This window comes from Scyliorhinus torazame, chromosome X (genome assembly GCF_047496885.1).
Source record: "Scyliorhinus torazame isolate Kashiwa2021f chromosome X, sScyTor2.1, whole genome shotgun sequence".
In the NCBI taxonomy this organism is placed as follows: domain Eukaryota; kingdom Metazoa; phylum Chordata; class Chondrichthyes; order Carcharhiniformes; family Scyliorhinidae; genus Scyliorhinus; species Scyliorhinus torazame.
The window spans coordinates 17,210,907-17,235,430 of NC_092738.1; the positions used below are offsets into that span (position 1 = coordinate 17,210,907).

A 24,524-nucleotide genomic window follows, 5' to 3' on the forward strand; every position below is an offset into this window, starting at 1 on the left:
AGTGGCACGATCAGGTGTTGTGCCAATGTGCCATGCCTTAGAACGGTTGGGTTGAGTTTTGTGCCTGAGTGTCCTCACACTGTGAGTAATTGATTTTAGATATCTCACTGAGGTCATGTAGATCCTGGGCAGTCATGCTTAATGCAGAATGGCCCACCTTCAAGCTCTCAGCCACTGGTGACATGTGAATGACTTGCTCCAGGTAAAAGCTTGCTATGGGAACAGATGAAAGTCTGACTTGTGCGCCACGAGGTGCGCGAAGAGAAACAACACTGACATTGGGCGGCTTGTTGGCACAGTGGTTAGCGCTGCTGCCTCACAGCGCCAGGGACCCGGGTTCAATTCCGGCTTTGGGCGACTGTCTGTGTAGAGTTTGCATGTTCTCCTCGTGTCTGGGTGGGTTTCCTCCGGGTGCTCCGGTTGCCTCCCACAGTCCAAAGGTTAGGTGGGGTTGCGGGGATAGGGTGGGGCAGTGAGCCTCCGTTGGGGGCTCTTTCGTAGGGTCGGTGCAGACTTGATGGGCCAAATGGCCTCCTTCTGCACTGTAGGGATTCGATGGATAGGATCAGACAATTTTCAGAAACAGGAAAGGCCCAACAAGTCTGTCCTTTTTCATAAGCCCCACATACCCATCTTTTCATCAAATTCCTCAATCCCAGAAACAAATCTAATTCTTTCCTGCACTTTTTCTCTCTCTCCGCCTCAATGGCTTTTCTTGATGTTGTATTCTGCAAGTCTATCAGTCTGACATTCAGCAATATTTTCCCAAATTCCCTTTGTTTTCCTAAACTTGTGTCAGTCCAGGCAGTTACAACATCCAAAAGACTTTTTTTCTCAGAAAGTAAACAATCTTTTTTTTTTTAGAAAGCAAACATGTTAGTTTGCCGATTATGGGGGGGTTTCTGAAAATTCAACAGTGATTTGTGGCCAATTTTGGAGGAATTAAAGATGGGTTCAGAATGCTGAATCGTGGCTAACTCCTGGTGCACAGGCTTTGCTTAACTGTGAGGCTCCTGGTGTCTGAAATGAATCACTGATCATAGGTCAGTGTATCCTGGGTTTCGGCTACCCCCCCCCCCCCAATTGCCTCATCTGTCCCGATTCGATCTAAGTAATGAGCTCTTCATAGTGGGAGAAATGAGTGAAACATCATAGAGTTCCTACAGTACAAAAGAAGGCCATTCACTCATTGAGTCTGCCCCAACCCTCTGAAACAGCACCCTGACTCAGGCCCACTCCCCCTATCCCAGTCACCCCACCTCACCTTTGCACGCTAAGAGGCAATTTAGCATGGCCAATCCACCTAACCTGCACATCTTTGGACTGTGGGAAAAAAATGGGAGCCCCCGGAGGCACGCAGACACGGGGGAACGTGCAGACTCCACACAGAAAATCACCCAGGTCTCTGGCGCTATGAGGCAGCAGTGCTAACCACTGTGACGCCCAACATTTGGCTGTGCCAGGATTTATATTAATGGCATCAATACGATGTTGTTCTTACACTCTTGGGAGGGGCACATTTGCGAGGCATATTTTACATGCTTTCTGATACTGGGAACAGGGCAGAATGTGATCTGATTTAGATGGGCCCAGCTACCCTCTGTACCCCCCAGCAAGATGCCACATGTGAGTGAGATGCACAGGTAATATTGCAATTGCAAATCAGCAAATGGCAAACTTGCTGAATGATTGTTTTGCATAACAGGAGAGACGAAGATGAAGATATAATACCAGAAATAAAAGGAAAACGAAAAGAAATAAATTGAAGGCGGGCACTTAACGGATTTAATATCAGTGAGCAAAATGGTCATGGTGAAAGTGATGAGACTGAAGATTGACAAATCTCCAGGATCTGATGGTTTCAATGCAAGGTTATTAAAACAAATATGTGAGGTGTCCGAGTCCAAAAAACCCATGATTCAGGATGTTGTCCCCAAGATTGGAAAATTGTCATTATCACTCCATTATTTAAGAAAGGTCGGGAAGAGAAACCAGGAATTTATTACTGCGATCACAGACAGTGGCTAGGACACTAGACAGAAACTCCAATATTTTATTTTAATTTTGTACAACTGTAAGGAAAGAATACTTCACCCCAGGAGTGATGCCAATGGCTCCGACACCGGCTGCCGTATTCTCCGGCGCCGGTTTTCGGGCGGGGTTTACACCGCGTCGGTCGGAGGCCGTTGGCAGTGGTCCCCCCGGCACTTCTCCGGGCCCTGATTGGCCGAGCGGCCGTCGTTTCCTGGCCAGTCCCGCTGGCGTGAAATAGACATGGTCCATCACGGCGGGACCTGGCTGGTAGGCAGGCTAGGTGAGTCCTCGGGGGGCCGCGGGGGGGCTCCGGGCCCTCACGGTGGCCTGGCCCACGATCGGGACCCACCAATCTGCGGGCGGGCCTGTGCCGTGGGCGCACTCTTTCCTTCCGCGCTGGCCTCTGTCGGGCTCCGCCATGGCCAGCGCGGAGAACACCCCTGCGCATGTGCAGGTAACACGCCGGCCAGTCTGCACATGCGTCAACTTGCGGTGGTCCTTCGGTGCCGGTTGGCGCGGTGCCAACCCCTCCAGAGCCGGCCGAGCCCCCGGAAGTGCGGGCGATTCCGCACCTTCCGGTCGGCCCAACGCCGGAGTGGTTCGCGCCCCTCTTGGCGCCGGCGTCAGGTCATCCGGCCAGTTGCGTGAGTATCCCGCCCATGGTGGATTGAAACAAACTTTATTACTGACACTGTATTTAAATATCTTTGACATAAATTACCCCTTAAACATTGCAAATCAATACAGTTTGAGCCCCAACCCAGGATTTGATGGCCAAGGAAGATGTGTTTGGAAAGATTTCCACGTTGACACACTCAACCCGTGATGCACTAAGCGTCAAGAACCACAAAGACATGTGAGACTTTAACTAAGGCTTTAATATACTACATGGGAGGCTTACCCAACACAGACGACCCCAGGCAGAATGGGGCCGGTCCCAGAAGAGGGTTCTTATACGTAACTCCCGGGGGAGTGGCTAAGGCGGAGCTCTCCGTGGCCAGGTCGGGTTACCTACCAGTGACCGAACCTCTGCAGAGCTACAGTACAATACACAGTATTACAGGGCCACGTTACACACAACTATTACATACTATGTACAATGGTAGGGAAGAACAGTGGTGTATCACCACAACCCGTTTGGCCATGTTATGAATGCACCTTCCTTTGCCATTAGGTCCTGGGGTGGGACTTGAACCCAGAGCTTCTGGCTCAGAGGCAAGGATGCCACCCCCACTGCTCCACAAGACCTGAGAATAAGAGTCAGAACCTTAAAATTACAGCTAAGTCATTCAGGGGTGATATCATGAAGCACTTCTTCATACACAGTGGAGTGGAAATCTCGCCCCTAAAAAAAAAGCTGTGTATGTTCGGTCAATTGAAATTTTCAAGATTAAAATTGATAGGCATTAAGGGGTACGGGTAAATGGAGTTAACATACAGATCAACCGTGATCTAACTGAATGGTGGTACAGCAGGCTCAAGGGTAAAATCCTTCAATCAATTCTAGTTTGTCAAACTGCACAGCAATGCATCTGCAGGAGCCTTTCACACTGAGAAGTGACAAAGCATAATTTCACTGATACAGGCCCTGAAACCAGAACAGAATTATAATAATAATCTTTATTAGTGTCACAAGTAGGCTTACATTAACACTGCAATGAAGTTACTGTGAAAATCCCCTCGTCGCCACATTCCGGCGCCTGTTCGGGTACACAGAGGGAGAATTCAGAATGTCCAATTCACCTAACAAGCTTTCGGGACTTGTGGGGGGAAACCGGAGCACCCGGAGGAAACCCACGCAGACATGGGGAGAACGTGCAGACTCCGCACAGACAGTGACCCAAGCCGGGAATTGAACCCGGGTCCCTAGCGCTGTGAAGCAACAGTGCTAGGCGCTGTGAAGCAACGGTGCTAACCACTGTGCTACCGTGCTGCCCACGATTATAGAAGGATGTTCATCTACAATCTTTTGTTGTTGAATCCTGGAGGAAGAGTCCACCTTCAATGAACTTTTTGAACTGTTCAAAGCACTTGATCAAGCCAAATATCGGCCGGAATTCTCCAGTCGTTGAGGTTCACTTTTCCTGCCGGCAATGGGCTAAATCCCAGTGAAAAGAGCAGGGGAGATGAAATTCCGTCGCTAGTGAATGGCTGACCGCCAAGAATCACACGGCTGGGGGACCAGAGAATCACACCCATTGTGTTTGAGGAAAGCAAAATCCCTTCTGATTCTGCAAGTCATGCGTCAACAGATAGTTGCAGAAATATATGATGATACATGATCGGTCAGGTACCTATTGAGTTACAAAAATAGTTAAGCGAAACAGCACAATGGTTACTGAAGTGGAACCTACCCTGTGAAGCTTTGAAAATAATGTGTATAATATCAGAATATACACCATGATCAGCAATTTTACATTATCACGTTGTAAAAAATGTTGAAATCCATTGCTGATCTTAGCGTACACAGAGCATTAGCGCTGTGTACAGTTCTTAATCTGGTGACTGGTACTGCATTTTGAGTGAAACTCCATCAAATGTAGGTCGTCATTTCCGACAAGTAAGCAGTTACAGTGGATGCGCATATCATGAAAGGAAAACCCTGTTGCCAACTTAACCTATGTACAACTTGAGCTCTACAATTCCGTCTACCTGCATCAATATGCCAATATCTGGTGAATTTCTCAAATGTTCCAAAACCTAGACAAGTTAAAAGGTAGAATATATACAAGACCAGTTCAGACCAGTATTCTTATTTCCCCGTTTTACTGGTGTCCCATTTTAAAGTATACAAAACCAGTTCAGACCAGTATTCTTATTTCCCTGTGTTACTGGTGTCCCATTTTAAAGTATACAAGACCAGTTCAGACCAGAATTCTTATTTCCCCGTTTTACGGGTGTCCCATTTTAAAGTATACAAGACCAGTTCAGACCAGAATTCTTATTTCCCTGTTTTACTGGTGTTCCATTTTAAAGTATACAAGACCAGTTCAGACCAGTATTCTTATTTCCCCGTTTTACTGGTGTCCCATTTTAAAGTATACAAGACCAGTTCAGACCAGAATTCTTATTTCCCCGTTTTACGGGTGTCCCATTTTAAAGTATACAAGACCAGTTCAGACCAGAATTCTTATTTCCCAGTTTTACTGGTGTTCCATTTTAAAGTATACAAGACCAGTTCAGACCAGTATTCTTATTTCCCTGTTTTACTGGTGTCCCATTTTAAAGTATACAAGACCAGTTCAGACCAGTATTCTTATTTCCCTGTGTTACTGGTGTCCCATTTTAAAGTATACAAGACCAGTTCAGACCAGTATTCTTATTTCCCCGTTTTACGGGTGTCCCATTTTAAAGTATACAAGACCAGTTCAGACCAGTATTCTTATTTCCCTGTTTTACTGGTGTCCCATTTTAAAGTATACAAGACCAGTTCAGACCAGTATTCTTATTTCCCCGTTTTACTGGTGTCCCATTTTAAAGTATACAAGACCAGTTCAGACCAGAATTCTTATTTCCCTGTGTTACTGGTGTCCCATTTTCAGGTATACAAGACCAGTTCAGACCAGTATTCTTATTTCCCTGTTTTACTGGTGTCCCATTTTAAAGTATACAAGACCAGTTCAGACCAGGATTCTTATTTCCCTGTTTTACTGGTGTCCCATTTTAAAGTATACAAGACCAGTTCAGACCAGCATTCTTATTTCCCTGTTTTACTGGTGTCCCATTTTAAAGTATACAAGACCAGTTCAGCCCAGTATACTTATTTCCCTGTTTTACTGGTGTCCCATTTTAAAGTATACAAGACCAGTTCAGACCAGTATTCTTATTTCCCTGTTTTACTGGTGTCCCATTTTAAAGTATACAAGACCAGTTCAGCCCAGTATACTTATTTCCCTGTTTTACTGGTGTCCCATTTTAAAGTATACAAGGCCAGTATTCTTATTTCCCCGTTTTACTGGTGTCCCATTTTAAAGTACAAAAGACCAGTTCAGACAAGTATTCTTATTTCCCTGTTTTACTGGTGTCCCATTTTAAAGTATACAAGACCAGTTCAGACCAGTATTCTTATTTCCCTGTATTACTGGTGTCCCATTTTAAAGTATACAAGACCAGTTCAGACCAGTATTATTTCCCTATTTTACTGGTGTCCCATTTTAAAGTATACAAGACCAGTTCAGACCAATATTCTTATTTCCCCGTGTTACTGGTGTCCCATTTTAAAGTATACAAGACCAGTTCAGACCAGTGTTGTTATTTCCCTGTGTTACTGGTGTCCCATTTTAAAGTATACAAGACCAGTTCAGACCAGTATTCTTATTTCCCTGTTTTACTGGTGTCCCATTTTAAAGTATACAAGACCAGTTCAGACCAGTATTCTTATTTCCCCGTGTTACTGGTGTCCCATTTTAAACTATACAAGACCAGTTCAGACCAGTATTCTTATTTCCCCGTGTTACTGGCGTCCCATTTTAAAGTATACAAGACCAGTTCAGACCAGTATTCTTATTTCCCTGTGTTACTGGTGTCCCATTTTAAACTATACAAGACCAGTTCAGACCAGTATTCTTATTTCCCTGTTTTACTGGTGTCCCATTTTCAAGTATACAAGACCAGTTCAGACCAGTATTCTTATTTCCCTGTTTTACTGGTGTCCCATTTTAAAGTATACAAGACCAGTTCAGACCAGTATTCTTATTTCCCCGTTTTACTGGTGTCCCATTTTAAAGTATACAAGACCAGTTCAGACCAGTATTCTTATTTCCCTGTGTTACTGGTGTCCCATTTTAAAGTATACAAGACCAGTTCAGACCAGGATTCTTATTTCCCTGTTTTACTGGTGTCCCATTTTAAAGTATACAAGACCAGTTCAGACCAGCATTCTTATTTCCCCATTTTACTGGTGTCCCATTTTAAAGTATACAAGACCAGTTCAGACCAGTATTCTTATTTCCCTGTTTTACTGGTGTCCCATTTTAAAGTATACAAGACCAGTTCAGACCAGTATTATTTCCCTGTTTTACTGGTGTCCCATTTTAAAGTATACAAGACCAGTTCAGCCCAGTATACTTATTTCCCTGTTTTACTGGTGTCCCATTTTAAAGTATACAAGACCAGTTCAGACCAGTATTCTTATTTCCCTGTTTTACTGGTGTCCCATTTTAAAGTATACAAGACCAGTTCAGCCCAGTATACTTATTTCCCTGTTTTACTGGTGTCCCATTTTAAAGTATACAAGACCAGTTCAGACCAGTATTCTTATTTCCCCGTTTTAATGGTGTCCCATTTTAAAGTATACAAGACCAGTTCAGACCAGTATTCTTATTTCCCTGTTTTACTGGTGTCCCATTTTAAAGTATACAAGACCAGTTCAGACCAGTATTCTTATTTCCCCGTTTTAATGGTGTCCCAGTTTAAAGTATACAAGACCAGTTCAGACCAGTATTCTTATTTCCCTGTTTTACTGGTGTCCCATTTTAAAGTATACAAGGCCAGTATTCTTATTTCCCCGTTTTACTGGTGTCCCATTTTAAAGTACAAAAGACCAGTTCAGACAAGTATTCTTATTTCCCTGTTTTACTGGTGTCCCATTTTAAAGTATACAAGACCAGTTCAGACCAGTATTCTTATTTCCCTGTTTTACTGGTGTCCCATTTTAAAGTATACAAGACCAGTTCAGACCAGTATTATTTCCCTGTTTTACTGGTGTCCCATTTTAAAGTATACAAGACCAGTTCAGACCAGAATTCTTATTTCCCCGTTTTACTGGTGTCCCATTTTAATATATACAAGACCAGTTCAGACCAGTAATCTTGGGCGTCATTCTCCGACCCCCTGCCGGGTCGGAAAATGGCCGTAGGCCGCCGTGAATCCCGCCCCCGCCCCCGCCGAAGTCTCCGGTACCGGAGATTGGGCGGGGGCGGGAATCGGGCCACGCCCGTTGGCGAGACCCCCCGCTGGATTCTCCGGCCCGGATGGGCCGAAGTCCCGCCCAGAAAATGCCTGACCCACCGGCGTAAATCAAACCTGGTATTTACTGGCGGGACCAAGCGGCGTGGGCGGGCTCCGGGGTCCTAGGGGGGGGCGATCTGACCCCGGGGGGTGCCCCCACGGTGGACTGGCCCGCGATCGGGGCCCTCCGATCCGCAGGCGGGCCTGTGCCGTGGGGGCACTCTTTCCCTTCCGCCTCCGCTACGGCCTCCACCATGGCGGAGGCGGAAGAGACTCTCCCCACTGCGCATGCGCCGGGAAACTGTCAGCGTCCGCTGACGCTCCCGCGCATGCGCCGCATTTCCGCGCCAGCTGGCGGGGCAACAAACGCCATTTCCGCCAGCTGGCGGGGCGGAAATCCCTCCGGCGTCGGCCTAGCCCCTCAATGTTGGGGCGCAGCCCCCAAAGATGCGGAGCATTCCGCACCTTTGGGCCGGCGCGATGCCCGTTTTATTGGCGCCGTGTTTCGCGCCAGTCGGCGGACATCGCGCCGTTGGGGGAGAATTTCGCCCCTTATTTCAACCGTTTTACCGGTGTTCCATTTTAAAGTATACAAGACCAGTTCAGACCAGTATTCTTATTTCCCTGTGTTACTGGTGTCCCATTTTAAAGTATACAAGACCAGTTCAGACCAGTATTCTTATTTCCCCGTTTTACTGGTGTCCCATTTTAAAGTATACAAGACCAGTTCAGACCAGGATTCTTATTTCCCCGTTTTACTGGTGTCCCATTTTAAAGTGTACAAGACCAGTTCAGATTAGTATTTTCATTTCCCCGTTTTACTGGTGTTCCATTTTATAGTATACAAGACCAGTTTACACAGAGTTTTCTTGTAGATCTGCTCTCGTGGACGATACTTATTCTCTACTCTGACTTTTCTCCCATAAAAATTTGCATGGAATTTTTCAGAACCAGACACAACTGCAAAAAGTTCTCTTTCTATATCTGGTCTCAAAGAACAAAGAAAATTATAGCACAGGAACAGGCCCTTCGGCCCTCCCAGCCTGCGCCGATCCAGATCCTTTATCTAAACCTATCAACTATTTTCCAAGGATCTACTTCCCTCTGTTCCCGCCCGTTCATATAGAATCATAGAATCATAGCATCATAGAAGTTTACAGCATGGAAACAGGCCCTTCGGCCCAACCAGTCCATGCCGCCCAGTTTTTACCATTAAGCTAGTCCCAGTTGCCCGCACTTGGCCCTCTATACCCATCTTACCCATGTAACTATCTAAATGCTTTTTGAAAGACACAATTGTACCCGCCTCTACTACTACCTCTGGCAGCCCATTCCAGACACTCACTACCCTCTGAGTGAAGAAATTGCCCCTCTGGGCCCTTCTGAATCTCTCCCCTCTCACCTTAAACCTATGCCCTCTAGTTTTAGACTCCCCTACCTTTGGGAAAAGATGTTGACTATCTACCTTATCTATGCCCCTCATTATTTTATAGACCTCTATAAGATCACCCCTAAGCCTCCTACGCTCCAGGGAAAAAAGTCCCAGTCTATCCAGCCTCTCCTTATAACTCAAAGCATCAAGTCCCGGCAACATCCTAGTAAATCTTTTCTGCACTCTTTCCAGTTTAATAATATCCTTCCTATAATAGGGTGACCAGAACTGCACACAGTATTCCAAGTGTGGCCGTACCAGTGTCTTGTACAACTTCAACAAGACGTCCCAACTCCTGTATTCAATGTTCTGACCAATGAAACCAAGCATGCCGAATGCCTTCTTCACCACCCTGTCCACCTGCGACTACACCTTCAAGGAGCTATGAACCTGTACTCCTAGATCTCTTTGTTCTATAACTCTCCCAAACGCCATACCATTAACTGAGTAGGTCCTGGCCTGATTCGATCTGCCAAAATGCATCACCTCACATTTATCTAAATTAAACTCCATCTGCCATTCGTCGGCCCACTGGCCTAATTGATCAAGATCCCGTTGCAATCTTAGATAACCTTCTTCACTATCCACTGTGCCACCAATCTTGGTGTCATCTGCAAACTTACTAACCATGCCTCCTAAATTCTCATCCAAATCATTAATATAAATCACAAGTAACAGTGGACCCAGCACCGATCCCTGAGGCACACCACTGGTCACAGGCCTCCAGTTTGAAAAACAACCCTCTACAACCACCTGCCTTCTGTCGTTCAGCCAATTTTGAATCCAATTGGCAACCTCACCCTGGATCCCGTGAGCTTTAACCTTCTGCAACAACCTACCATGCGGTACCTTGTCAAAGGCTTTGCTAAAGTCCATGTAGACAACGTCTACTGCACTGCCCTCATCTACTTTCTTGGTCACCCCCTCAAAAAACTCAATCAAATTTGTGAGACATGATTTTCCACGCACAAAGCCATGCTGACTGCCCCGAATCAGTCCTTGCCTCTCTAAGTGCTTGTAGATCCTGTCTCTCAGAATACCTTCTAGCAACTTACCTACTACAGACGTTAGGCTCACCGGTCTGTAGTTCCCAGGCTTTTCCCTGCTGCCCTTCTTAAACAAGGGCACAACATTCGGCACTCTCCAATCTTCAGGCACCTCACCTGTGGCTGCCGATGATTCAAATATCTCTGTTAGGGGACCACAATTTCCTCCCTAGCCTCCCACAACACCCTGGGATACATTTCATCAGGTCCCGGGGATTTATCTACCTTGATGCGCTTTAAGACTTCCAGCACCTCCTCCTCTGTAATATGCACACTTCTCAAGACATCACTATTTATTTCCCCTAGTTTCCTAACATCCATGCCTTTCTCCACCGTGAATACCGATGAGAAATATTCATTCAGGATCTCACCCAACTCTTGTGGCTCTGCACATAGATGCCCTTGTTGATCCTTAAGAGGCCCTACTCTGTCCCTAGTTAATCTTTTCCCCTTTATGTATTTGTAGAATCTCTTTGGATTCTCCCTTGCATTATTTGCCAAAGCAATTTCATGTCCCCTTTTTGCCCTCCTGATTTCCCTCTTAACTCTATTTCGACAATCTCTATACTCTTCAAGGGATCCACTTGATCCCAGTTGCTTATGTACGTCATATGCCTCCTTCTTCTTTTTGACCAGAGTCTCAATATCTCGAGTCATCCAGGGTTCCCTACTTCTACCAGCCTTACCCTTCACTCTAAAGGGAATGTGCTTACCCTGCACCCTGGTTAACACATTTTTAAAAGCCTCCCATTTACCAGCCGTCCCTTTGCCTGCCAACAGTCTCCCCCAATCTACCTCTGCAAGTTCCTGTCTGATACCATCAAAATTGGCCTTGCCCCAATTAAGAATTTTAACTCTTGGGCCAGACCTATCATTCTCCATAGCTATCTTAAAACTAATGGAGTTATGGTCACTTGTCCCAAAGTGATCTCTCACTAGCACTTCTGTCACTTGCCCTTCCTTATTTCCCAAGACGAGGTCAAGTTTTGCCCCCTCTCTAGTCGGTCCATCCACATACTGAATGAGAAATTCCTCCTGAATACACTCAACAAATTTCCCTCCATCCAAGCCCCTAATGCTCTGGCTGTCCCAGTCAATGTTGGGAAAGTTAAAGTCCCCTACTACTACCACCCTATTATTCTTGCAGCTATCTGTAATCTCCTTACATATTTGCTCCTCAATTTCCCGCTGACTATTTGGGGGCCTGTAGTACAGTCCTACCAAGGTGATCTCTCCCTTCTTATTTTTCAGTTCCACCCATATAGACTCAGTGGGCGAACCCTCGGATATATCCCCTCTAAGTACTGCCGTGATGTTCTCCCTAATCAAAAACGCCACTCCCCCTCCTCTCTTACCTCCTGTTCTATCCTTTCTATAGCATCTGTATATATCTGTCTAGATGCATCTTAAATGATGCTATCGTGCCCACCTCTACCACCTCCGCTGGCAAAGCGTTCCAGGCACCCACCACCCTCTGCGTAAAAAACTTTCCACGCACATCTCCCTTAAACTTTCCCCCTCTCACCTTGAAATCGTGACCCCTTGTAATTGACGCCCCCACTCTTGGATAAAAGCTTGTTCCTATCCACCCTGTCCATACATCTCATAATTTTGTAGACCTCAATCAGGTCCCCCCTCAACCTCCGTCTTTCCAACGAAAACAATCCTAATCTACTCAAACGTTCTTCATAGCTAGCAACCTCCATACCAGGCAACATCCTGGTGAACCTCCTCTGCACCCTCTATAAAGCATCCACATCCTCCTGGTAATGTGGCGACCAGAACTGCATGCAGTATTCCAAATGTGGCCTCACCAAAGTCCTATACAACTGTAACATGACCTGCCGACTCTTGTACTCAATACCCCGTCCGATGAAGGCAAGCCTGCTGTATGCCTTCTTGACCACTCTATCGACCTGCGTTGCCACCTTCAGGATACAATGGACCTGAACTACCAGATCTCTCTGTACCTCAATTTTTCCCAGGACTCTTCCATTGACTGTATAGTCCGCTCTTGAATTAGATCTTCCAAAATGCATCACCTCGCATTTGCCTGGATTGAACTCCATCTGCCATTTCTCTGCCCAACTCTCCAATCTATCTATATTTTGCTGTATTCTCTGACAGTCCTCCTCGCTATCTGCAACTCCACCAATCTCAGTATCATCTGCAAACTTGCTAATCAGAACCACCTATACCTTCCTCCAGATCATTTATGTATATCACAAACAACAGTGGTCCGAGCACGGATCCTTGTGGAACACCACTAGTCACCTTTCTCCATTTTGAGACACACCCTTCCACCACTACTCTCTGTCTCCTGTTGCCCAGTCAGTTCTTTATCCATCTAGCTAGTACACCCAGAACCCCATACGACTTCACTTTTTCCATCAACCTGCCATGGGAAACTTTACCAAACGTCTTACTGAAGTCCATGTATATGACATCTACAGCCCTCCCCTCATTAATTAACTTTCAGACCAGTATTCTTATTTCCCCGTGTTACTGGTGTCTCATTTTAAAGTATACAAGACCAGTTCAGACCAGTATTCTTATTTCCCTGTTTTACTGGTGTCCCATTTTAAAGTATGCAAGACCAGTTCAGACCAGTATTCTTATTTCCCCGTGTTACTGGTGTCTCATTTTAAAGTATACAAGACCAGTTCAGACCAGTATTCTTATTTCCCTGTTTTACTGGTGTCCCATTTTAAAGTATACAAGACCAGTTCAGACCAGTATTCTTATTTCCCTGTTTTACTGGTGTCCCATTTTAAAGTATACAAGACCAGTTCAGACCAGTATTCTTATTTCCCTGTTTTACTGGTGCCCCATTTTAAAGTATACAAGACCAGTTCAGACCAGTATTCTTATTTCCCCGTTTTACTGGTGTTCATTTTAAAGTATACAAGACCAGTTCAGACCAGTATTCTTATTTCCCTGTTTTACTGGTGTTCATTTTAAAGTATACAAGACCAGTTCAGACCAGTATTCTTATTTCCCTGTTTTACTGGTGTCCCATTTTAAACTATACAAGACCAGTTCAGACCAGTATTCTTATTTCCCTGTTTTACTGGTGTCCCATTTTAAAGTATACAAGACCAGTTCAGACCAGTATTCTTATTTCCCCGTTTACTGGTGTCCCATTTTAAAGTATACAAGACCAGTTCAGACCAGTATTCTTATTTCCCTGATTTACTGGTGTTCATTTTAAAGTACACAAGACCAGTTCAGAGCAGTATTCTTATTTCCCTGTTTTGCTGGTGTCCCATTTTAAAGTATACAAGACCAGTTCAGACCAGTATTCTTATTTCCCCGTTTTACTGGTGTCCCATTTTAAAGTATACAAGACCAGTTCAGACCAGTATTCTTATTTCCCCGTTTTACTGGTGTCCCATTTTAAAGTATACAAGACCAGTTCAGACCAATCTTCCTATTTCCCTGTTTTACTGGTGTCCCATTTTAAAGTACGCAAGACCAGTTCAGACCAGTATTCTTATTTCCCTGTGTTACTGGTGTCCCATTTTAAAGTACGCAAGACCAGTTCAGACCAGTATTCTTATTTCCTTGTTTTACTGGTTTCCCATTTTAAAGTACGCAAGACCAGTTCAGACCAGTATTCTTATTTCCCTGTTTTACTGGTGCCCCATTTTAAAGTACGCAAGACCAGTTCAGACCAGTATTCTTATTTCCCCGTTTTACTGGTGCCCCATTTTAAAGTATACAAGACCAGTTCAGACCAGTATTCTTATTTCCCTGTGTTACTGGTGTCCCATTTTAAAGTATACAAGACCAGTTCAGACCAGTATTCTTATTTCCCTGTTTTACTGGTGTCCCATTTTAAAGTATACAAGACCAGTTCAGACCAGAATTCTTATTTCCCTGTTTTACTGGTGTCCCATTTTAAAGTATACAAGACCAGTTCAGACCAGTATTCTTATTTCCCTGTTTTACTGGTGTCCCATTTTAAAGTATACAAGACCAGTTCAGATCAGTATTCTTATTTCCCTGTTTTACTGGTGTCCCATTTTAAAGTATACAAGACCAGTTCAGACCAGTATTCTTATTTCCCTGTTTTACTGGTGCCCATTTTAAAGTATACAAGACCAGTTCAGACCAGTATTCTTATTTCCATGTTTTACTGGTGTCCCATTTTAAAGTACACAAGACCAGTTCAGACCAGTATTCTTATTTCCCTGTGTTACTGGTGTCCCATTTTAAAGTATACAAGACCAGTTCAGACCAGTATTCTTATTTCCCCGTGTTACTGGTGTCCCATTTTAAAGTATACAAGACCAGTTCAGACCAGTATTCTTATTTCCCCGTGTTACTGGTGTCCCATTTTAAAGTATACAAGACCAGTTCAGACCAGTATTCTTATTTCCCTGTTTTACTGGTGTCACATTTTAAAGTATACAAGACCAGTTCAGACCAGTATTCTTATTTCCCCGTTTTACTGGGGTCCCATTTTAAAGTATAGAAGACCAGTTCAGACCAGTATTCTTATTTCCCTGTTTTACTGGTGCCCCATTTTAAAGTTTACAAGACCAGTTCAGACCAGTATTCTTATTTCCCTGTTTTACTGGTGTCCCATTTTAAAGTATTCAAGACCAGTTCAGACCAGTATTCTTATTTCCCTGTGTTACTGGAATTCCATTTTAAAGTATACAAGACCAGTTCAGATCAGTATTCTTATTTCCCCGTGTTACTGGTGTCCCATTTTAAAGTATACAAGACCAGTTCAGACCAGTATTCTTATTTCCCTGTTTTACTGGTGTCCCATTTTAAAGTATACAAGACCAGTTCAGACCAGTATTCTTCTTTCCCTGTTTTACTGGTGTCCCATTTTAAAGTATACAAGACCAGTTCAGACCAGTATTCTTATTTCCCTGTTTTACTGGTGTCCCATTTTAAAGTATACAAGACCAGTTCAGATCAGTATTCTTATTTCCCCGTTTTACTGATGTCCCATTTTAAAGTATACAAGACCAGTTCAGACCAGTATTCTCATTTCCCCGTTTTACTGGTGTCCTATTTTAAAGTATACAAGACCAGTTCAGACCAGTATTCTTATTTCCCTGTTTTACTGGTGTCCCATTTTAAAGTACACAAGACCAGTTCAGACCAGTATTCTTATTTCCCTGTTTTACTGGGGTCCCATTTTAAAGTATACAAGACCAGTTCTGACCAGTATTCTTATGTCCCTGTTTTACTGGTGTCCCATTTTAAAGTATACAAGACCAGTTCAGACCAGTATTCTTATTTCCCCGTGTTACTGGTGTCCCATTTTAAAGTATACAAGACCAGTTCAGACCAGTATTCTTATTTCCCTGTTTTACTGGTGTTCCATTTTAAAGTATACAAGACCAGTTCAGTCCAATATTCTTAATTCCCCGTTTCACTTGTGTCCCATTTTAAAGTATACAAGACCAGTTCAGACCAGTATTCTTTTTTCCCTGTTTTACGGGTGTCCCATTTTAAAGTATACAAGACCAGTTCAGACCAGTATTCTTATTTCCCTGTTTTACTGGTGTCCCATTTTAAAGTATACAAGACCAGTTTAGATCAGTATTCTTATTTCCCCGTGTTACTGGTGACCCATTTGAAAGTATACAAGACCAGTTCAGACCAGTATTCTTATTTCCCTGTTTTACTGGTGTCCCATTTTAAAGTATACAAGACCAGTTCAGACCAGTGTTCTTATTTCCCTGTTTTACTGGTGTCCCATTTTAAAGTATACAAGACCAGTCCAGACCAGTATTCTTATTTCCCCGTTTTACTGGTGTTCAATTTTAAAGTATACAAGACCTGTTCAGACCAGTATTCTTATTTCCCTGTTTTACTGGTGTCCCATTTTAAGTATACAAGACCAGTTCAGACCAGTATTCTTATTTCCCCGTTTTACTGGTGTTCCATTTTAAAGGATACAAGACCAGTTCAGACCAGTATTCTTATTTCCCCGTGTTACTGGTGTCCCATTTTAAAGTATACAAGACCAGTTCAGACCAGTATTCTTATTTCCCTGTTTTACTGGGGTCCCATTTTAAAGTATACAAGACCAGTTCAGACCAATATTCCTATTTCCCTGTTTTACTGGTGTCCCATTTTAAAGTACACAAGACCAGTTCAGACCAGTATTCTTATTTCCCTGTTTTACTGGGGTCCCATTTTAAAGTATACAAGACCAGTTCAGACCAGTATTCTTATTTCCCTGTTTTACTGGTGTCCCATTTTAAAGTATACAAGACCAGTTCAGACCAGTATTCTTATTTCCCCGTTTTACTGGTGTCCCATTTTAAAGTATACAAGACCAGTTCTGACCAGTATTGTTATTTCCCTGTTTTACTGGTGTCCCATTTTAAAGTATACAAGACCAGTTCAGACCAGTATTCTTATTTCCCCGTTTTACTGGTGTCCCATTTCAAAGTATACAAGACGAGTTCAGACCAGCATTCTTATTTCCCCGTTTTACGGGTGTCCCATTTTAAAGTATACAAGACCAGTTCAGACCAGTATTCTTATTTCCCTGTTTTACTGGTGTCCCATTTTAAAGTATACAAGACCAGGTCTGACCAGTATTCTTATTTCCCCGTTTTACTGGTGTCCCATTTTAAAGTATACAAGACCAGATCTGACCAGTATTCTTATTTCCCCGTTTTACTGGTGTCCCATTTTAAAGTATACAAGACGAGTTCAGACCAGCATTCTTATTTCCCCGTTTTACGGGTGTCCCATTTTAAAGTATACAAGACCAGTTCAGACCAGTATTCTTATTTCCCTGTTTTACTGGTGTCCCATTTTAAAGTATACAAGACCAGGTCTGACCAGTATTCTTATTTCCCCGTTTTACTGGTGTCCCATTTTAAACTATACAAGACCAGTTCAGACCAGTATTCTTATTTCCCTGTTTTGCTGGTGTCCCATTTTAAAGTATACAAGACCAGTTCAGACCAGTATTCTCATTTCCCCGTTTTACTGATGTCCCATTTTAAAGTATACAAGACCAGTTCAGACCAGTATTCTTATTTCCCTGTATTACTGGTCTCCCATTTTAAAGTATACAAGACCAGATCAGACCAGTATTCTTATTTCCCCGTTTTACTCGTGTCCATTTTCAAGTAAACAAGACCAGTTCAGACCAGTATTCTTATTTCCCTGTGTTGCTGGTGTTCTATTTTAAAGTATACAAGACCAGTTCAGACCAGTATTCTTATTTCCCTGTTTTACTGGTGTCCCATTTTAAAGTATACAAGACCAGTATTCTTATTTCCCTGTTTTGCTGATGTCCCATTTTAAAGTATACAAGACCAGTTCAGACCAGTATTCTTATTTCCCCGTTTTATTGGTGTCCCATTTTAAAGTATACAAGACCAGTTCAGACCAGGATTCTTATCTCCCCGTTTTACTCGTGTCCATTTTAAAGTATACAAGACCTGTTCAGACCAGTATTCTTATTTCCCCGTTTTACTGGTCTCCATTTTAAAGTATACAAGACCAGTTCAGACCAGTATTCTCATTTCCCCGTTTTGCTGGTGTCCCATTTTAAAGTATACAAGACCAGTTCAGACCAGTATTCTTATTTCCCTGTTTTGCTGGTGTCCCATTTTGAAGTATACAAGACCAGTTCAGACCAGAATTCTTATTTCCCTGTTTTACTGGTGTCCCATTTTAAAGTATACAAGACCAGTTCAGACCAGTATTCTTATTTCCCTGTTTTACTGGTGTCCCATTTTAAAGTATACAAGACCAGTTCAGACCAGTATTCTTATTTCCCTGTGTTACTGGTGTCCCATTTTAAAGTATACAAGACCAGTTCAGACCAGTATTCTTATTTCCCCGTTTTACTGGTGTCCCATTTTATAGTATACAAGACCAGTTCAGACCAGTATTCTTATTTCCCCGTTTTAATGGTGTCCCATTTTAAAGTATACAAGACCAGTTCAGACCCGTATTCTTATTTCCTGTGTTACTGGTGTCCCATTTTAAAGTATACAAGACCAGTACAGACCCGTATTCTTATTTCCCTGTTTTACTGGTGTTCATTTTAAAGTATACAAGACCGGTTCAGACCAGTATTCTTATTTCCCTGTGTTACTGGTGTCCCATTTTAAAGTATACAAGGCCAGTTCAGACCAGTATTCTTATTTCCCCGTTTTACTGGTGTCCCATTTTAATGTATACAAGACCAGTTCAGACCAGTATTCTTATTTCCCTGTGTTACTGGTGGCCCATTTTAAAGTATACAAGACCAGTTCAGACCAGTATTCTTATTTCCCTGTTTTACTGGTGTCCCATTTTAGAGTATACAAGACCAGTTCAGACCAGTATTCTTATTTCCCTGTGTTACTGGTGTCCCATTTTAAAGTATACAAGACCAGTTCAGACCAGTATTCTTATTTCCCTGTTTTACTGGTGTCCCATTTTAAAGTATACAAGACCAGTACAGACCCGTATTCTTATTTCCCTGTTTTACTGGTGTTCATTTTAAAGTATACAAGACCAGGTCAGACCAGTATTCTTATTTCCGTTTTTCTGGTGTCCCATTTTAAAGTACACAAGGTCAGTTCAGATCAGTATTCTTATTTCCCTGTTTTACTGGTGTCCCATTTTAAAGTACACAAGGTCAGTTCAGACCAGTATTCTTATTTCCCCATATTACTGGTGTCCCATTGTAAAGTATACAAGACCAGTTCAGACCAGTATTCCTATTTCCCTTTATTACTGGTGTCCCATTTTAAAGTATACAAGACCAGTTCAGACCAGTATTCCTATTTCCCTTTATTACTGGTGTCCCATTTTAAAGTATACAAGACCAGTTCAGACCAGTATTCTTATTTCCCTGTTTTACTGGTGTCCCATTTTAAAGTGTACAAGACCAGTTCAGACCAGTATTCTTATTTCCCTGTTTTACTGGTGTCCAATTTTAAAGTATACAAGACCAGTTCAGACCAGTATTCTTATTTCCCCGTTTTACTGGTGTCCCATTTTAAAGTATACAAGACCAGTTCAGACCAGTATTCTTATTTCCCCGTTTTACTGGTGTCCCATTTTAAAGTATACAAGACCAGTTCAGACCAGTATTCCTATTTCCCCGTTTTACTGGTGTCCCATTTTAAAGTACACAAGACCAGTTCAGACCAGTATTCTTATTTCCCTGTGTTACTGGTGTCCCATTTTAAAGTGTATAAGACAAGTTCAGACCAGTATTCTTATTTCCCTGTTTTACTGGTGTCCCATTTTAAAGTATACAAGACCAGTTCAGACCAGTATTCTTATTTCCCCGTTTTACTGGTGTCCCATTTTAAAGTATACAAGACCAGTTCAGAGCAGTATTCTTATTTCCCCGTTTTACTGGTGTCCCATTTTAAATTATACAAGACCAGTTCAGACCAGTATTCTTATTTCCCTGTGTTACTGGTGTCCCATTTTAAAGTATACAAGACCAGTTCAGACCAGTATTCTTATTTCCCTGTGTTACTGGTGTCCCATTTTAAAGTATACAAGACCAGTTCAGACCAGTATTCTTATTTCCCTGTGTTACCGGTGTCCCATTTTAAAGTATACAAGACCAGTTCAGACCAGTATTCTTATTTCCCTGTTTTACCGGTGTCCCATTTTAAATTATACAAGACCAGTTCAGACCAGTATTCTTATTTCCCTGTTTTACTGGTGCCCCATTTTAAAGTAAGCAAGACCAGTTCAGACCAGTATTCTTTTTTCCCCGTTTTACTGGTGTCCCATTTTAAAGTATGCAAGACCAGTTCAGACCAGTATTCTTATTTCCCTGTGTTACTGGGGTCCCATTTTAAAGTATACAAGACCAGTTCAGACCAGTATTCTTATTTCCCTGTTTTACTGGTGTCCCATTTTAAAGTATACAAGACCAGTTCAGACCAGCATTCTTATTTCCCCGTTTTACTGATGTCCCATTTTAAAGTATACAAGACCAGTTCAGACCAGTATTCTTATTTCGCTGTGTTACTGGTGTCCCATTTTAAAGTGTACAAGACCAGTTCAGACCAGTATTCTTATTTCCCCGTTTTACTGGTGTCCCATTTTAAAGTATACAAGACCAGTTCAGACCAGGATTCTTATTTCCCTGTTTTACTGGTGTCCCATTTTAAAGTATACAAGACCAGTTCAGACCAGCATTCTTATTTCCCTGTGTTACTGGTGTCCCATTTTAAAGTACACAAGACCAGTTCAGTCCAGTATTCTTATTTCCCCGTTTTACTGGTGTCCCATATTAAAGTATACAAGACCAGTTCAGACCAGTATTCTTATTTCCCTGTGTTACTGGTGTCCCATTTTAAAGTGTACAAGACCAGTTCAGACCAGTATTCTTATTTCCCCGTTTTACTGGTGACCCATTTTAAAGTATTCAAGACCAGTTCAGACCAGTATTTTTATTTCCCCGTTTTACTGGTGTCCCATTTTAAAGTATACAAGACCAGTTCAGACCAGTATTCTTATTTCCCTGTTTTACTGGTGTCCCATTTTAAAGTATACAAGACCAGTTCAGACCAGTATTCTTATTTCCCCGTTTTACTGGTGTCCCATTTTAAAGTATACAAGACCAGTTCAGACCAGTATTCTTATTTCCCTGTTTTACTGGTGTCCCATTTTAAAGTATACAAGACCAGTTCCGACCAGTATTCTGATTTCCCCGTGTTACTGGTGTCCCATTTTAAAGTATACAAGACTAGTTCAGACCAGTATTCTTATTTCCCTGTTTTACTGGTGTCCCATTTTAAAGTATACAAGACCAGTTCAGACCAGTATTCTTATTTCCCTGTTTTACTGGTGTCCCATTTTAAAGTATAAAAGACCAGTTCAGACCAGTATTCTTATTTCCCTGTTTTACTGGTGTCCCATTTTAAAGTATACAAGACCAGTTCAGACCAGTATTCTTATTTCCCTGTTTTACTGGTGTCCCATTTTAAAATATACAAGTCCAGTTCAGACCAGTATTCTTATTTCCCCGTTTTACTGGTGTCCCATTTTAAAGTACACAAGACCAGTTCAGACCAGTATTCTTATTTCCCTGTGTTACTGGTGTCCCATTTTAAAGTATACAAGACCAGTTCAGACCAGTATTCTTATTTCCCTGTTTTACTGGTGTCCCATGTTAAAGTATACAAGACCAGTTCAGACCAGTATTCTTATTTCCCCGTTTTACCGGTGTCCCATTTTAAAGTATACAAGACCAGTTCAGACCAGTATTCTTATTTCCCCGTTTTACTGGTGTTTCATTTTAAAGTATACAAGACCAGTTCAGACCAGGATTCTTATTTCCCCGTGTTACTGGTGTCCCATTTTAAAGTATACAAGACCAGTTCAGACCAGTATTCTTATTTCCCTGTTTTACTGGTGTCCCATTTTAAAGTATACATGACCAGTTCAGACCAGTATTCTTATTTCCCTGTTTTACTGGTGTCCCATTTTAAAGTATACAAGACTAGTTCAGACCAGTATTCTTATTTCCCTGTTTTACTGGTGTCCCATTTTAAAGTATACAAGACCAGTTCAGACCAGTATTCTTATTTCCCCGTTTTACTGGTGTCCCATATTAAAGTATACAAGACCAGTTCAGATCAGAATTCTTATTTCCCTGTGTTACTGGTGTCCCATTTTAAAGTATACAAGACCAGTTCAGACCAGTATTCTTATTTCCCCGCTTTACTGGTGTCCCATTTTAAAGTATACAAGACCAGTTCAGACCAGTATTCTTATTTCCCTGTGTTACTGGTGTCCCATTTTAAAGTACACAAGACCAGTTCAGACCAGTATTCTTATTTCCCTGTGTTACTGGTGTCCCATTTTAAAGTATACAAGACCATTTCAGACCAGTATTCTTATTTCCCCGTTTTACTGGTGTCCCATTTTAAAGTATACAAGACCAGTTCAGACCAGTATTCTTATTTCCCTGTGTTACTGGTGTCCCATTTTAAAGTATACAAGACCAGTTCAGACCAGTATTCTTATTTCCCTGTTTTACTGGTGTCCCATTTTAAAGTATACAAGACCAGTTCAGACCAGTATTCTTATTTCCCTGTGTTACTGGTGTCCCATTTTAAAGTATACAAGACCAGTTCAGACCAGTATCCTTATTTCCCTGTTTTACTCACTTTTTTCCCCCTTCTGGGTGACGACTCTGTTATTGCTGCTGTTTAGATTCATCACAAGACTCTATTTGATGTACAGGAGAATGTTGAGAAAAGCAGGAAGTGTTGGATGACCGTGGAACTTAATAACCAAAGATGTAATAACCTGAATGCCCAAGAATCCGAGCAATGTATCTCTTGTGTTGACAAGTGTCATGAACTTCCCCACAGGCATAACCTTTGAACCCTGGCGGGTTCCTTGGTGACGCAGCAGGCAAATACCAGTTTCTGCGAGTGGTTGAAGTGGTGAACAGTGACCCGGGGTTCCCTTTCTGGCACTGCTTATGTTCACTTTGTACATTGATGATTTGCAGACAGGGCTAGAGGAAGTGGTGCCGACATTATCAGGCAATACTAAAAGAAAAGGCATCGCAATTAACTCAGAACCAATGGAAACTGTGTAATGGGTGGCATGGTAGCACAGTGGTTAACACTGTTGCTCCCACAGCTCCAGGGTCCCAGGTTTGGTTCCAGGCTTGGGTCACTGTCTGTGCGGAGTCTGCACGTTCTCCCCGTGTCTGCGTGGGTTTCCTCCGGGTGCTCCGGTTTCCTCCCACAAGTCCCGAAAGATGTGCTGTTGGGTGAATTGGACATTCTGAATTCTCCCTCTGTGACCCGAACAGGCGCCGGAATGTGGCGACTAGGGGATTCTCACAGTAACTTCATTGCAGTGTTAATGTAAGCCTACTTGTGACAATAAAGATTATTCTTCAGGAAACTGGTCTGAAGTGGTCTTGTATACCTTAAACATAACTGGATTTATTTACATATATACAAGTTATTCCTGTACCTCACCCCCAGTGTAGACACTACTGGGACGATCGATCTGATCAGGCCCTGATTGGGGCCTGCTTTTATCTTCGAGTCTGATGAGCCCCAGGTAGTGGGTTCAAGATCAATAGTTGTTGCTTCATGATCCCCACGGGGATTATAACAAACTGCAAAGGGATATCGATGAAGGCCGGAATTCTCCGTTCGTTGGGATTCACTTTTCCAGCCGGCAGCGCACCCTCGCCCACGGTTTCCTGGCAACGTGGGGCGGTTTAAATGGGACATGCCAGTGACAAGCGGCGGGAAGATAGACTCCCGCCGCCAGCGAACGGCGTGCCGCTGAGAAACACGCGGCTGGAGAACCGGAGATTCCAGCCCAAGGTGTTTTTAAAAAATTCTTTCACGGGTCTCTGGCGCGGCCCCCATTTATTTTCCATCCCTAATTGGTTGTTTCATCTTGCGTTTGGCGTCTAGACGGGGTTTCTGTAGGGTTTGCCTGTTACCCTAAGAATGCAGCCATCAGCCGCAATTTCTCAAACCATTCTTGTTTACTTACACAGCGCCATATATCTCTGCACTCTGCACGAGAATCAGAATTTACAGTGCAGAAGGAGGCCATTCGGCCCATCAAGTCTGCACCGGCTCTTTGAAAGAGCCCCCTACCCAAGCCCACACCTCCACCCTATTCCCATAACCCAGTAACCCCACCCAACACTAAGGGCAATTTTGGACACTAAGGGCAATTTATCATGATCAATCCACCTAACCTGCACATCTTTGGACTGTGGGAGGAAACCGGAGCACCCGGAGGAAACCCACGCAGACACGGGGAGGATGTGCAGACTCCGCACAGACAGTGACCCAAGCCGGAATCGAACCTGGGACCCTGGAGCTGTGAAGCAATTGTGCTATCCACAATGCTACCGTGCTGCCCAGGTTGCACTTCTGCTTTCCTCCAGATCTCAGTCACGTAATCATGTGACATTGCATCATTGTTACATCAGCACTGACATCTGTGCTTCTGATGATGTAAACTTTTCTCTACAGCCCCCCCCCCCCCCCCCACTGCCCCCGTGAGTCTTTATCCCAACAAAATATGTGCTCCTGCATCTCCTTCCAAAATCTTAGACT

General features: G+C 43.0%; 1 protein-coding gene across 11 annotated transcripts in view; it reads left to right on the forward strand.

Annotated features, from left to right (window-relative positions):
• Positions 1-24,524, forward strand: part of LOC140405457 (sodium channel protein type 8 subunit alpha-like) — a 381,151-nt gene that overhangs the window by 130,240 nt on the left and 226,387 nt on the right. The window lies entirely within an intron of this gene.